The following is a 17,101-nucleotide window of genomic DNA, read 5'->3' as shown; positions in this document are numbered from 1 at the left end:
TTTGTTTGTTTTCCGCTCTGCACGTTTGCGTGGAAAAAGCGGATAAATCCGCCGAAAATGCAGCGACGGTCCAACGCAGGGAAAAGCGGCACCGTCGGGCCTCTTTCTGCTCCCTGATGAGACCAAAGTTTACGTGAGTCCCGGCGCGATGACAGGGTCGCTATTGTAACCCGAACCAGGTCCGTCATTAAAAGTCACTGAAGCCTAGCGACCCCCCGCCCCCCCCCCCCCAAAAAAAAAAAAAAAAAAAACGCTGGTGTTTATCTCTCTCCTCCTGTGAGAGGTCGGAGGTGAAACGGCGCTCAAAGGGAAGCCGGGCCTCTCCCCGCCGACCCCCTCGCCTTCCCGTCTCTGGTGTTTTTACAAGGAGGTAATGATGATGGATAGACCTTGAAGACGGAGCTGGAAGTCACGCAAAAGTACCCGGTTTGGTACGAGGACCAAACATTAAGCAGCTGCTAGTTAGTTCATCCAAAAACAGCTTTGTTTACATGCTGCTCTATCCATCTATCTATCTAGATAAATAGATAGATCTTTTTAGATATATATTTTTATATGATTTTTTTTTAATTCATATTTACAGATAATAATAATAATAATAATAGTAATAATAATAACAGTATATATATCACAATAAATATAATAATAATAATAAAATAATGATAATAATAACAGTATATATATCACAATAATTAATCATGATAATAATAATAAATAACAGTATATATATATCACAATAAATAATGATAATAATAATAATAACAGTATATATATATCACAATAATTCATAATAATAATAATAATAAATAAAATAATAACAATGATAAATAATAGTAATAATAAAGCAACCTGCATACATATATTCATCCCTTTTTTTTGCTTAATTAACATTTTAATTTACCTGATAACACTTCTAAATATATCTATATATGTGTGTATACTTGTTTGGATGTTACATATATTATGTATACATATACGCATATATTACATGTATAAAATTATAAATTATAAAATTCCCTGCAGCAAAAGTTGGTCCCTGCAGTTTATTTGCATTTCTTTCTATAAATAAACAAAAATGTCTGTGTTTACATAGGTATTAGATATATAGAGAGATATAGATATAGATATAGATATAGATATAGATATAGATATAGATGTTCTGCAGCTGCAGTCATAGAGAAGAGGGAGGACTTTGTGAAGGTCACCGAAGGTTATGTTTCCATATTTCACACAATCCCAAACGTTCATTTGTTTTCGATATCGTTTATCGTGCGATCCACCAGAAAAACGTGCAAACTCCACCCGTCGGGATCGAACTAGCAATCTTCTTGCCGTTCTTGAACCACCGCAAAAGGAAAAGAGAAAGTTCTCACGAGGCACATTCGGACAAAACAACCAAAAATCCGCCAAGTCTGTGAAATCATGAAGAGATGATTTCGTGTTTGGATGACGGTTTTGGTCGGGGTTTACGAGCGCCGAACACCAAGAGCGGATTCCGCGGCGATTAAAATCGTACTGTTTGCCGTCTCCCGCTCTTTGGACATAAAACTTTAAACAGAATTGAAAGCCTTTACGCATCGGGAAGCTTTCTAGCAACAAAGATAGCGTAAATATGAGTTGCGGGCCACCCAATTATGCGAGAGCTCTGAGTGTCTGTATCACTTTACAATCTATTGTCCCGTGTTTGTGTCTTCATGGCTGGAAAAACCCAAACAAATCCGGCATCAGTCCTCTGAAGCATTAAACTGTGACTTATTTTGCCAGTCATGTGAAAACAAAGCGTGTATAAAACTGCTCAGCCACAACAACGGGAGCACCGTTTCCTGGGGTGGCGGCCGAGACAGCGGACGCCACGGACGGTACGCTCGCTTTTGAGGGGATGTTTTTGACCGTCGGACGTTCGGCTCTACCGACGATTTCTCCTTTTTTTTTTATTCGCACCCGCGTCCGGAACCCGACACTTTTTCGTTTTCGTCCGGGAATCCAACTGGAAGCGCAGCTTGTTTTAAGAAATCCCGGGAATCGATATCAGCGTAACCGTAACCGATCCTTTTCATCAATTCTTTATTAATAATCAACAGATGAAAAGATCTCAGTCAGGAACCCCATCGTGGGATCGTGTCTTTTTTTTTTCTAAAGCCTTTGGATTTTCTTCCCCATCCGAAGCCGCCAGCTCATCAAGAGGTAGATCCTATTCGTCTTTTTTTTTTTTTTTTGGGATGCGGCTTGAAAAACACGCACGCACACACGCAAGACCCGTTTTTCCATATATTTACCGAACACCCTCGCAAGACAGCACGCTATCGTACGGCTTCCTTACGGCTATTAAGAAATTTTAAAGTTATATTTTGTTATTCACGGCAGAATCCGCCTTATCAAATGTAGGTTCTGGCCACGAGACATCTAGCAGGAAGCCACGTGAACCACCGCCGCCCCCCCTTATAAATCCCATATGAGTCTATTCATGCTCTGAACTGTATGTTCTGAGCCATTGTTTCACTCGGGGAGAGGTTGGTATTTCCTCTGGGCCTGCAGTTCCCTCTGATATGGCATTCTCAGTCCATCAGATAGCATCATATGGAGGCAGATTAGGTCACGGAAGACACTTTTCTTCCTGGCATCAGGTGGTGGGACCTTTTTCGGGCATTGTGTTGCAACACGCTAATACGCTAATAAATCGCCCATGGCATGACAACATGCACAGCAACGCCTGACGGGTGATTATTTCGAGAAATAAGTTTGCAGCTTTTCGTGCAACATCTCACAGTCGCTCTTTCTACTGCGTTTTGATTATTCCAATCATTCCAAAACAATGATCAAAATTCTTTGTTTTATTTCCCCCTTTTCTCACTGCCTCCTCTAAGCCGACTTGCCGGTTTGAAAAACCAGCATAATTCATTATTGAGTGTGTTTATAAAGAGCTTTATGGGAGGTGAGATACAAAAAAAAAAAAAATCGATTAAAAAAATCAGTTTTAAGCACCATTCGTGCATTCAATATTGAATTATAGAATATAATATTCAATATTCCTGTCAGTTCTTTTTTTAATGACAAGAAGAGTGCCGTTAATGTTTTGTTTTTGTCTTTTTTTCCAGTTTATCTCATTATTCAAGGAATTATCCCGCTTTGAAAATATAACATATGATGCTAACTGGTGAAGTTCATACACATGCGTGCATTCACACACATGCACACTCAACCATCATCTGATCCCGTTTTGAATCACCGTTATTAGAATTGTCATGATTAAGCAAGAGTTTTTTGTTTTTTTCAAATCTTAGACGCACTTATTTTCATATCTTGTTGTGACCAGATGAGTTTTTTTTTTGTCCTGGAAACACCTAAAGAGATGTTTAAATATGGCGATGGGATTTAACAGTGGAAAAATATTTCCTTCCAAACTACATCCTCCCTGTGCAGAAAGACCAAAACCCCCCTGACAGAAATAGAGTCCCAGTGGATCTGATTCTATTGAGAGAAGGAAGGGTGGAGGGATACAGACAGCGCTCAACATGGCAAAACACACGTTATCGTCTGAGCTAAAACCACCAAACCGCACGCGCGGGTGCCAAATATGCACACACACACACACACACACACACACACAGAATTTGCACGAATGCATTAAATCCAATACTGCACCGCGCCTGCCGCAATGAAAGGTGATGCTGATTGACAACAAACCATTTTATGTGTTTGTTTTTTTCACTTTCAGAATGTTCCCTTTTATTTTATTTTTTTTTTTGAAAAATATATCAGAAAAGAAATTGTGAAATACCTCTGAAAGCAAGAGTACATTTTTATGAGTAAAATACTTTAAAATGGGAACCAAATATGTCTTCTTCTTTTTTTTAAAGCAGCATTTTCTAGTTCTTTTTCCTATCCTTTTCGGTCCTTCCAGTCTCAGGATAGGACGGTATGTCTGCCGGCCAGCCCGGTGGGAATGACGTGTTTACTTATTTAATGTTTACAGAGGATGTTGTATATTTTGGTTGACATTCTTCCTCCAATAATGGCTCCGATATATCCAGTGACAAAAGATTCTTGTCACTTCCTGGGTACATATGGAGGAGGAGGAAGCTAAACAAATATAAATGAGCTGTAATTGTCATGTCTGGATCCAGACATGTGGTAGAATCACTTATTAAATGATATGCAGCGGTTAGTGTGTAGTTTGCATGTTCTCCTACGGTCCAAAAAAATCTAGGAGGTTCATTGGAGACCCTAAAGTGCCCAGATGTGTGAATGAGGGAGGGAATGGTTGCATGTCTTGATAAGAGCTGTGATTGTATGAGTGAATGGTTATGAATGAGTGGTCTGAATATGTATATCTATATATGGTGGTAATGGAGAGTGCTTGGTGTGTCGCCTGGAAGGAAAGAAATAAGGCGTCTTGGTGGTGGAACGGGGAAGTGCAGGAGGATAAAGCAAAGAAGAAGTGGGACACTGAGGGGACTCAAGAGAACAGACAGGAGTGCAGGGGGAATAAGTGTGAGGTAAAGATAGAGGTAGCAAAGGCAAAACAAAGGGTGTATGGTGACTTGTATGCTCGTTTGGACGGTGAAGATGAAGGGAATGGCTGATACAGATTGGCAAAACAGACAGATAAAGATGGAAAGGATGTACGGCAGGTCCTGGTGATTAACGATAGAGAGGGAAATGTATCGACAGATGCTAGAAGAGTGATGGGAAGATGGAAAGAGTACTTTGAAGAGCTGCTGAATGAGGAAAATGAAAGAGAGGCAAAGGTAGAAGACGTGGCTATTGTAGACCACAAAGTAGCAGAGATTAGTAAAAGTGGAGTGAGGAAAGCATTGAAGATGATGAAGAGTGGAAAGGCAGTTGGTCCTGATGATATACCTGGGGAGGTGTGGAAGTGTCCAGGAGAGACAGCAGTAGATATTCTGACTAGATTATTCAACAGGATCTTAGAGCGTGAGAAGATGCCTGAAGAATGTAGAAGTGTGATGGTGCCCATTTTTAGTTTAAGGGGGATGTGCAGAACTATAGAGGGATAAAGTTGATGAGCCGTACAATGACGTTATGGGAAAGAGTAGTGGAAATTGACTGAGAGCAGAAGTCAGCATTTGTGAACAGCAGCATGGCTTCATGCCTCGGAAGAGAACTTCAGATGCAGTATTTGCTTTGAGAATGCTGGGAGAGAAGAACAGAGAAGGTCAGAGGGAGTTGCATTGTGTTTTTGTAGACCACGAAAAAGCAATTGACAGGGTGCCAAGAGAGGAACTTTCATATTAGATGAGGATGCCTGGTTTGGCAGAGAAGTATGTTAGACTGGTGCGGGACATGTATGCTTGCTGTGAGACACTGGTGCGGTGTGCTGTAGGGGTAACAGAGAAGTTCAAGGTGGAGGTGGGACTCCATCAGGGATCAGCTCTGAGCCCCTTCTTGTTCGCAATGGTGATGGACAGGCAGACAGATGAGGTTAGAAAGGAATCTCGAAGGAACATGATGTTTGCAGATGACGTTGTGACTGTAGTGAGAGCAGGGAACAGGTAGAGGAAAATCTAGAGGTGGAGGTATGCTCTGGATGAAGCAATCAAGAGTGTGGAAAAGGGGTAAAGAGACGGGTCCAAGCAGGTTGGAATGGGTGAAGAAAAGTGTCAGCTGTACTATGAGATAGGAGACTATCGGCCAGAATGAAAGGAAAGGTGTACAAGACAGTGGTGAGACCAGCGATGCTGAGTGGCCAAGAAACAGTTACAATGATGAATAGACAGGAAGCAGAGCTGGAGGTCGCAGAGATGAAGATGTTGAGGTTCTCTTTGGAAGTGACCAGGATGGAGAGGATCAGGAATGAGTCCATCAGAGGACCAGCACATGTTAGATGTTTTGGAGAGAAGGTCAGAGAAGCCAGACTGAGATGGTTGGGTCATGGACAGAGGAAGGATAGTGAATATATTGGTGGACAGATGCTGGAATTGGAGGTCTAGAGGAAGACCAAAGAGAAGGAGAAGGTTAATTCGCTGTGGCGACCCCTGAAGGGAAAAGCCAGAAGGAAAAGAAGAAGTCGTATGTCTCGATTTGATCTGTGAATGAACGAGTGAATGGTTATGACTGGATGATTTGTTGTTTGTCTCTACATGACAAGTGAATTAGAGGGTGAACATTTTTGTTTCTGCATAACGTATGAATGAATGAGTGAATGTTTGCATGTCTCTCTAAGAGGCCCCTGAGATCAACTGCTGACCGGTCCATTTTGAACCCCATTTTGACAGCTCGGATTGGCTCCAGCACGAATGAATCAATGAACGAAGACTTTAAGAAAGAAGTATCTGAAAATCCTTCTCCACATCTCAAAGTATATCTTGAGTCAACCTCATGTTTTTCTGCATTAAAGCAGAACTTGCATGAAGGAAAAGGGTGGATATTTGGCCTCTGCAGACCATAGTAACCCCCCGGGCCAAAGGCGAAACCCTTAAAGCGCCGCGGTCCCCCGCGGTGTCGGGGGGGGAAACACACATACACCCAAATTAAAGGCTCCGAAGCGACCGCGAGACTGATCTCTCAAGCATGACGTTCTCATCATGTTGCCACAACACTGTCACGAGGTCAGAATCCCCAACATCTTGCAGATAGAGGTGACAAAGGGGGCCGCCGCCGACGAACAATCGGGCAGGGAAGAATTTCTCGGGGGCCATGGGAGAGTGAGCAGCGGAGAGCGCCGGCTGTGTCGCGCAACAAAGCTTTGCTTCATGAAGTCTCTCGACACAATTCGCATTCCTAAACTCTGCACCGGAGATATATGGCGTTATTATTTACATGCCGTCGTTTAATGTTTCTCTATATGATAACCGTCTGCAGGTGAGCTCAGCTGTGTGTCGGGTTTTGGAGCTGATGCTTCTGGATCATTCTGGGGTCCAATCAAGACCGATCGATAAATAAAATTAATATTAAATACATCATAAATCATTATAACGCATGAATCAATATATGCAAACGATGTGAAATAGATTATAAATAGAAATCCATAATCGTAAGATACCGAAAAAAAAAAACCAGTTTATTTTCAGATATATGCATGGATAGATACTTGTTTGTGTCTTTTAATTTTAATCGATAATATCCATTGGCTGGCTGATATTGGCACAATTTATACAAAAATATATATACTATATATATATATGATGCAAAAGTATATGTATATGTTTGTGTTGTATTTCTTTGTATGTCTTGTATTAAGACATACAACCATTCACACAACATTTGAGAAATATGTAATGGATAACGGTTGTATCTATCAAATAACATGTGATGGAAATATATAATGTATAATGGAAATATGTAATGTAATATATAATGTATAATTATATCAACGGCATATAATCATCCATTATGACATTATGACAAAATATACAATATATAAAATGAATATTTATATATATATATCCATTATACATTACAATATATCCATAATATACATACAACAAATAAGATGAAATGAAATATATAATGGATAATGGTTGTATGTCTCAAATAATATGTAATGGATATTTATAGTATGTGATGTAAATATATTATGAAATATATAACTATATCAATTACATGTAATCATCTATTATATATAAAAATATGCACGCATCCACACACAAACATGTAAAATATCCATTATATCCTATAATATATTCATAATATACATACAATGGATAATATATACTGAAATATATAATGGCTAATGGTCTCTATATAAGATATACAACCATTTACTCTGTCATAAACACAATATATAGAGACATAAAACTATTCTAGTCCAGATTTTTTATTGTTCTGTACGTTTATAAGATGGTTGTGATTCAGACAATTCAATTCTGACTTTGTACATTTCCAACACAAGACAGTAGGAACAAATTATTGCACATTATCATTTTAGATACATGAACATATAGATTTTTTTTCTCTACAATGCTCGTGATAATCTTTTTAATCAGAATAATCAGAATAATAATTTCGCCATTTAGTTACAACTCATTCGGGCGTCGGTCTTGTTCTGTTTTTCGTAGAAACCCACCAAAACTGCCTGTTTACGTCGCCCAAAACAAAAAAACAAAAAAAAAAAACGCAGACGGGTCATTGGGGTTCGGTTGAACCCGCCGCGACGAATGTTGACGGGTTTAATTGAGGATAAATGTACGTTCCCATTCTTCTGCTTTTGTTTGTGTGTCTTCCTGACAGTTGACGGCACAAATAGAGACATGCTCTAATAATTCGGGCTGGATTATAATTAGGGATCGCGGCCCTTCCGTCCGTCCCTCCCTCTTTCCCTTCAGTCAGCTCCGGCCCGCCAAACGGGCCTCGGACGTGCGTTGCAGTTGCCAAGGCGCTGAGGTGTACACAGCGCTTCCAGGGTTGTGTTTTGTTTCTCTTAAGTGTGTGAAAAAAAACAAGAAGCGCCGTCACTGCGTTGGTAGGTGAGAGTCTGAGCTGTCAGTCTGGATTATGAGAACATCTTTGATGCGCGCTGACAGCCCCGGTGGAGTTTACCTAAACAAACACTTTTTTTTTTTTTTTTTTTTCTTTACGACGTTTAAAAATCAAAGAGGAAATGAACAGCTTCCTGTGCAAAGTCCTGATTTTTTTTTGATTTTTTTTGATTTTTTTGTTATCGTCCTTCTAATTCAATACGCGGCGCGGTCGGATTCTGCAAAGCTTCCGGGATTCATGAATGAAGTTTTTTTTTCATTCATAAAAAAATCTCAGTGTTCTCGTCTGGCTGACTTTTTTTTTTTTTTCTCGATCAACATTCTTTGTAGTTTACATTCCATTTTGTAAGCAGGTAATAAGCATGTGTGTGTGTGTGTGTGTCAGAACACACCAAACTGGATAGACAAGGTTGTTGTCACAGAAGCACATGATGCTCTGTAATTGTCAAACTCTTGCAGGCACATATGTTCTTCACACAAACACACCTGCTTGTTTTTGTTTTTTTTTTTTTACTTTTTTAACTGTAAAACATCTTTTTTTTTTTTTTTTTTTTTGGCTTCTGAATGCTTCCAGATTGCATATGATTTCACAGGTGGCAGGATTTGGCCCCGGCTGCTCAGCAGAAGGAGCAGATGAGGGTGTTTGCAAGGTCGGTCGGCGAGTTATTGTTATGGCTCCATCATCACAATCGGCGGCTCTGCCCTGACAACTCACTGTTGTACCGTCTTCTCACGAAAAGATCGCGCGAGGGAGGGGAAGATCTGCACGGCGGCGCAATATCTAATGAACCATCTCTCAGAAGTAGCTATTAAGAGACTGTAACATCAGATAAATGATGAACCCGGGTGAATAGATTTCGCTGAAAGCCCAACTCACTGTGTCAGAGCCGGAGGAATGTAATCATATTTTTTCAAAAATATTTGTGTGTGTGTGTGTGTGTGTGTGTGTGTGTGTGTGCGTGTAAATTTTTTTTTTTTTTTTTTTTTTTTTGCTTTTTAAAAATTTTTTTAATCACATTCAAGTACAGTAGACATGCAGAGCGCTTGTAAACCAACTCAGTAACACCCTTTTTAATCTTGTTTTACCAACCATTATTTGGTCTTTTTTTTTTTATATGAATTATAAAACAATGGGAGAATAATAACAAGTCAGTTTTTTTTTTGTGTGTGTGTCTGGTTTCAGGGGTGAAATAGTGGCGGGGACCAAATATTCCAGCAGCAAGGAGACCATATTGTCTGGGAATAATCAACATCATTTGGGACACAAACTTTTTTTTTGTCGGTTTCTTTGGTTCTCCGAACACCATGCAAAGTATCTTGGCGACGGGATGTAAAAAAACATCCTGGATATTGTATCAAATGTGGATATAGTAACTCGTTTTATCTTGTACCCAATTTTACCACCAATATATATATATATATTATCCATCCCGCCGAACTATTTTCTTTGAATATTTTAACTGTTTTCAATCAATATTGAATTTAGAAACTCCTTATTTTTTCCTTTTGTTTAAATTTTGTATGGATGATGACAAACAAAATAATGTCGGCACATTTATATGATCATGAATGAGTTTAAATAAAATGCCAAAAATTTTTAAATGTAATTTTTGTTCAATTTACACGATACCTAGTTGGATACCCGCGCATAAAAATTAAATATAAAATACCCACCCCTGATATAGAGCATAATCCATCCATACCAGAGATGTAAAACTCAAATACACAGTGGGCCAAAATTCCAAATTGGGACAAAGTTGCGGGCCAACATTGATATTTATTGAAAAAAAAAATCTTCCTCCAGATATAAAAATGAACCCAAACCAGTTTTGCTTCAAAACTAAATATGGAACAAGCATAGCTTAACACTATACAATACATAAATTAATATTGCACACATGCAAAATCCTGTTTTCTGGCTAAGTAGCAGGGTGCTAGTATTAGCATAAGGTCGCTATGACTACTGTACACAGAGGAGAGGCCGTTTATGATCTTGTTGTGATTTTCGTGCCAAAATACCAGCAGAAAATTTTGTAGAATTAGCGATACATGCACTGTAGCCAGCATTAATAGTCATTTGGTTTGGCTTTGCGGGCCAAATATAATTACAATACGGGCCAAATTTGGCCCGCGGGCCAGACTTTGACACCTATCTATACCTTCATTATTTATACCTTTGGTGACCTTTAGTTGGAGGCGAAGTTTTGTGTGTCGCACAAACGCACACAGTCATGTAACGGTGCTTTGCATAAACACCCCGGCCTCTCCTCCATTAACCCCCTCGTTTCCAGACGGGCCGTTTTAGAAGAGTCGCTCCGGCTCCATTATTCCTGCTTGACTGGCAATTCTGCTTTTTATGGCAGCTGATTATTCAAGCAGGTTTCGCTCACCAATGTAAACTCCTCGCGGTTCGCGTTTGAGCTTGAGAGGAGAAGCTTTTACGTGAACGCCAAACTTTTTTTTCCAGCGTCGAAGCATTTTATTGAGTGGAATTTTTCCACGTGCTGGCAGGAATTAAAAAGAACCGCCTGATACTGCAGCTCCTTATTTCATTCCCATTGGCTAGAAGAAGAAAATAACTACAATATTCACTTGTTTTCTATTTGGGTCAGGCAACCAATGTCCCTTCAAAATATGATGATTTCTGTATTGAAGCTTACAACCGTAAAAACAAGAAAATCCAATTTAGTTGTAACGTCTGTCAACAATCCATAGTACACAACGTTTATCCAGTACCTTTAACCCAACAAACACATTAAATGAAATTAAATGAAATTAAATGAAATTGAATGAAATTAAATTAAATTGAATTAAATTAAATTAAATTAAATTAAATTAATTTAAATTAAATTAAATTAAATTAAATTAAATTAAATTAAATTAAATTAATTACCCAGTCCCACACAAAGCAGATATTCTGATCCGCTGATGCTCAAGCAATTTTTATATCAATTAAGATTAAATTAAATGAAATGAAATAGATTAAATGAAATGAAATTAAATTAATTACCCAGTCGCACACAAAGCAGATATTCTGATCCGCTGATGCTCAAGAAATTTTTATATTAATTAAGATTATATGAAATGAAATGAAATGAAATGAAATGTTTATATCAATTAAAATTAATTAATATTATTATAATTTATATTAATTGCCCAAGTGTGTGAGGGTGTTTCTTTTTCTCTTCCAACAATCCCAATAAAGTAAAAACGCAAACCATATAAACTCGGGAGGCTCTAGAATCTATCGGTATCATATTGAGGGTTTTCCAAGAAAACAGCGCCGACGTTTAATCAAAAACATAGCAGTTTTGGGTTCAGTGTAAGTTTCCGCCAGATGGATTGCCTGAGCATTCGATGTCGTTTACGTAAGCAGGTCGAACTCGCCCGCCCTTCGAGTGTAATTGGCGGTCGCCAAAAAAAAAAACCTGTTTTCAATATACATTTACTGCAAAGAACGACCGAGTACAGGTACATCTATTTACATTGTTTTCAGTTTCGGCAACGTTGCGTCGTCTTTTTTTTTTTTTTTTCACACACACACCCTTTTCCCCGATCGGTTGCACGTCGCGTTTGGTGTGAAACCGATGCCGACGACCACGGGGAGTCTACGACCTGCTGAGTGAAACCGGACCTGTTCAACTGGCCGATTTGGTTTTGCATGCCAGGAAGTGAGATTTATTCCTTTATATATAGCAGTAGACTGCAGACATGATAATTATAATGGTAATAACATTTAAAGTGTGAGTAAGCGCGCTCAACAAAACCTGACTATCATGTGTGAGTGAGTTCGGCGGAGCTTGACCCTGGCATGGAACAACTGCAGGAGTATTCTTCTTCTTTGAGCAGAAGATAAATGTGATTTTCAAAATTTTATTACCTTTTCCCTCCAGAAAGGTGTTTCCATGTGTTTGCACTTGCAGCAAATTTAGCATTTCACTGCGTGCAGAGACACAGCATGTATTTTTCACGTCAAATATACTGAACTGGGTGTTTTTCTCATTTGCACACATTGGCTACAAGATAGATATATAGATTTTGAGTGATTTTGCGCTTGATAGGACTATTTACTGCGCTTCAGGACTACTTACTGTGCTGAAGCTTGAGCTGCCCCAGATCAGGTTAGGCACCAAGTTTAGGCTATGCAGTGTGTGTGTGTGTGTGTACGTATGTGTACGTCTTTGTCTTAAAAAAAAAAAAAGAAAAAAAAGCAGCTTACTGTTCTGCATATTTCCTGTGCATCTTGTATTTGCAAGTGTTATTTGCAGTGCTTATGTCCTCTATTGTAAGTCGCTTTGGATAGAAGCATCTGCCAAATGTAATGTAATGTAATGTAATGATATGAATCAGCAGCGTCGTCAATGGAGATGCTCCTTCCTCCAGGCCTCCTCCCACAATACAAATGAAATAAATGCTCGGTAATTACCGGACGGCTGATGGTGTCGCTGGCAGCCTCCCATTGTGTTGTGTAAGTCCGGACAGTCTTCCTCGGAGTTGACATGGGTGTGCTGAATTTAACACTTTCCTCAGAGACAAATCTTTGTTTATCGTTTGTTTACCGGTTGCTAATTGATGTCAGCCTTAGCTACTTTTCTTTCTTCCCTGCGGGTTAAATATAGCCTGAAGATTTCAGTACGATAAGAAACGACACATGAGACGTACCGGCCCGACGCTCGACTGTGGGAATGTAAAATAAACAATAATCATTTTGAACTAATAGCTAAGACGCGGCTGTGACTACATGCGATTATGTCAGTATTTATTGATAAGCGTTCAAGTGTAGCCTTCTTTCTCCTCCGCTTTGCACGTCATGTGGAACCCGGCGTGACAGAACAACAAGAAAAACCTCCGCGGTCTGCAAGACCGGCCTTGACATCCGAGTGATTGTCTAACGTTGCAGTACGTGATATTGCCACATTTCTATTTTTAACATGGCCGTAGCTTGTCGGCGGTTGCTATTGTGTTTGCACAGTTGGCTCAGACTTGTTTCTTTCATGCTTGGTTGGAAAAAAAAAAGAAATAACCACCAGCCCAGGTAAATAACAATGTGGTGCCATTTTGTCTGACTCTATCAAACCATTCGCGGCTTCCTGAATTTTCACTTGAGGGACGACGGGGGGGGGGGGGGTTCGGGGACGTCCGACGTCCGACCTATTTTTTCCCGTATTTCCGCTTCTGTTTCAAATCAAACTGCTCTCCTGATCAGACGAGTGGAGTCTCCGTCGTCGCTGCTGCCCGGGTTGTTTTGATTAAGCCAAATCAAATGCGTTTAATCCATACGTAAGGGATAAACGGGGTCGTGTTACTTCCAATTGGCTTTGTCGGCGTGTTGAAACGTCCCGTTTGTTATTCCCTACATGAAATAACTCCCAGGTCAATCTGATACATATTAACCGTACGCAGACCCGCAGACTGATACATGTCATGAGAAAGATAATCCGGTAGCAGGATTAGGCAATAAGACCCAATAATTATCTGCTCCAAACACGCCGTTCCGCCTGCGAGCCAGTTTGGGTGACTAACGTGATTCCAGGAATGTAACCGTAGCCCGGTCATCATTAGCTCACTAGCGCAAGTGAACCTTTTTTTAAAAAAAAAAAAAAAAAAAAAGAAGAAGAACACTCCGAGTCCCAACTCATCATCACGACGTATCCGCCGCCGCGTCCCTTAGTCATGGAAAATGATCTAAGCCGAAAATAATTTGCGGTACCCGCGGGTTACATCATTCGCAGCAGAAGTGGAAATTCTGGAAGGTTCCTGTGACCAAACAAAATCTGTAAAATGGAGAAAATGTATCATATAAATGTTAATTATACAAACAGCTGCGGAGGACGGTGGTATCATGGAGCCGCGCCAGTACTTGCTTCTTGTGTCATTACTGTGGTTTTCTTTTGAAACACGCAAGTGTTTATTACATTCATGCATCTCAATGTTGAAGATCCCGATCATGCTTCAACAATAGTCTGGATAATATGCATACATGTGTGCATATATGCATATATATATATATATATATATATATATGTATGTGCGTGTGTGTGTGTGTGTCTGTGTGAGTGTGGGTATGTGGGTGTGTGTGTGCTTGTGCGTATTCCGACAATAGTCTGGATGATATATGTAAATACAGACACACATATACAGGTAGATTTGTGTTGGAAGGTCTATCTGCAAGTGTGTGTGTGTGTGTGTGTGTGTGTGTGTGTGTGTGTGTGTGTGTGTGTGTGTGTGTGTGTGTGTGTGTGTGTGAGTGTGTGTGTATAATAATGATGTATAGGTATGTCTGTGTACTCAATATATATAAATACAGACCCACATATACAGGTAGATTTGTGCTGGAAGGTCTATGTACATGTGTGTGTGTGTGTGTGTGTGTGTGTGTATGATAATGACATACGTGTATGTCTATGTACTTGTGTATGCGTGTATTTGTATGTGTATATATATATATATATATATATATATATAATATTTATTGTTGACATTGTTTATATATATGTATTTATATGTATGTCACACACTAATAGAGAGGTATGTATGTGATGTCTGTAAAAGGATGTATGTAGGTGTGTGTGTGTGTGTGTGTGTGTGTGTGTGTGTTTGTGTGTGCGTGTGTGTGTGTGTGCGTATTGCGACAATTGTCGGGATAATATACATACAGATATATATATATATAATTATCTGTATGTATGTGTGGAAGGGTCTATATGTGTGTGTGTGTGTGTGTGTGCGTGCGTGCATGTGCGTATTGCGACAATAGCCTCGATAATACAGTATGTATACGGATATATAAATATACACACACACAGGCATTCATGTGATATATTTGTGTCGAATTGTCTATGTGTGTGTGTGTGTGTGTGTGTGTGTGTGTGTGTATGTGTGTGCGTGTGTATGTGTGCATATTGCGACAATAGCGTAGATAAAATGTATACACAAACACAGGCATACGTCTGGTAGGGTCTTTGTACGTCTGTGTGTCTGCGCATGTATCTGTGTACATATATATATGTGTGTGCGTGTGTGTGTGTGTGTGTGTGTCTGTGTGTGTGTGGGTATGTGTGTGTGTGCGTGTGTGTGCGTATTCCGACAATAGTCTGGATAATATATATAAATACAGACACACATATACAGGTAGATTTGTGTTGGAAGGTCTATCTGCGAGTGTGTGTGTGTGTGTGTGTGTGTGTGTATAATTATTGTTGACATGTATTGTCCATATATATGTGTGTGTGTGAGTGTGTGTGTTTTGCGTCAGTAGTCTGGATAATATGTATACATATATATACACATACTCATATACAGGTATAAGTGTGTGGAAGGTTTGTGTGTCTTTGTATGTGTGTGTGTGTGTGTGTGTGTACGTGTGTGTGTGTGTGTGTGTGTGTGTATATGTGTGTGTGTGTGTATGTGTGTGTGTGTGTGTGCGCGCGCGCGCACTTCCACCTCACATCAAGAATATCCCCGATTCTACTCCGACAGCTGACATTTGTGTGTGAAGCTTGCACGTTCTCCCCACGTCTTTTTGGATTTCTTCTCGGATCTCCTGTTTTCTCCAAAAATCCAGAAACATGCAGGAGTTCAACTGGAGACTCTAAATTTCCCCGGACATGAATAAAAGGGCGAATGGTTTTATGTCGGCATATTTGGCCCTGCGATCGTCGGGCAACCGGTCCAGCGTGAGCCCTGCTGCCGGATACACACCGTACATAATGAATGAATTCATCATTTCCATACCTTCTATCCCACGAGCCTGATTTTTTTTTTTTTTTTGCATACCTGTCATTGAACTTTTTCCAGAAGGAACCATATAATTTCCTGGCGGACGCTCGATCGCGCCGACTTGGCGCTCAAGGACGAGAAGACAGACGCAAAGGGGTTCCATCCTCATGCGGCGTCCGATTGGTTCATGATGTGCGGCGCAGAGATGCCGTCGGAAACAGACGGCAGCTTGACTCTGGCTGCGCCAGGTGCCGGCACTTTTCCGTCTGAAGTGTAGTTTTTTTTTCTTTCTTTCCTTTGTGGTGGCTTGTTGAAGATACCTCATGCCCCTTGTCGATTGCAGAACTTTGACAAGAGGTGAGCAGATGCAGGGTCTGGCATTGACGTGAAGGAGATGTGACCCCCACAGGGTACGTTGTGTGTCTTTACTGCCTGGCCTTGTATTGCTTTGCAGTGAGATCATCCACCAGTCACTCTCAGCCTCTTATTTTCGGGTAATTTCACCGAGACATTTTAAAGGATGGTGGAGTTTTCTGATTTGCTAAAGCTTAGGACGTGGCACCTCTGCTTCTTGAGTTCGTAGGGTACAACTTCTGGTACAACGTCCGCATGAGCCTCAGTTCATGTGATCCAAAAGGTTCACTACCTTGTTTAGCTTTACCTATTCAACTTCCAATCCAGGTCGTCCCACAGAGTTGCTCTTTTGTTCCAACGAACGACACCCCCATTAGCATAACACCCCCCTTACACCTAGTTTCAGCAGATCTACTCTACACGCCCAGAAACTCCACATCGGTCCACATCCAACGAGGGCTGAATCGGACGGCACATGAGGATGGAACTCCTTCGCATCTTCAAGTGAAGAAACTCAAGTCCAGTTGCAAGACAAGAGATCACCCATGACCTGCATGACTGAGAACCTCCGCAGACATACAACATCTGGG

This window comes from Fistularia commersonii, chromosome 2, assembly GCF_037954325.1.
Source record: "Fistularia commersonii isolate RoL2024-O1a breed Wild chromosome 2, RoL_Fcom_v1.0, whole genome shotgun sequence".
NCBI classification, from domain to species: Eukaryota; Metazoa; Chordata; class Actinopteri; order Syngnathiformes; family Fistulariidae; genus Fistularia; species Fistularia commersonii.
Note: the sequence above shows the minus strand (reverse complement) of the source record.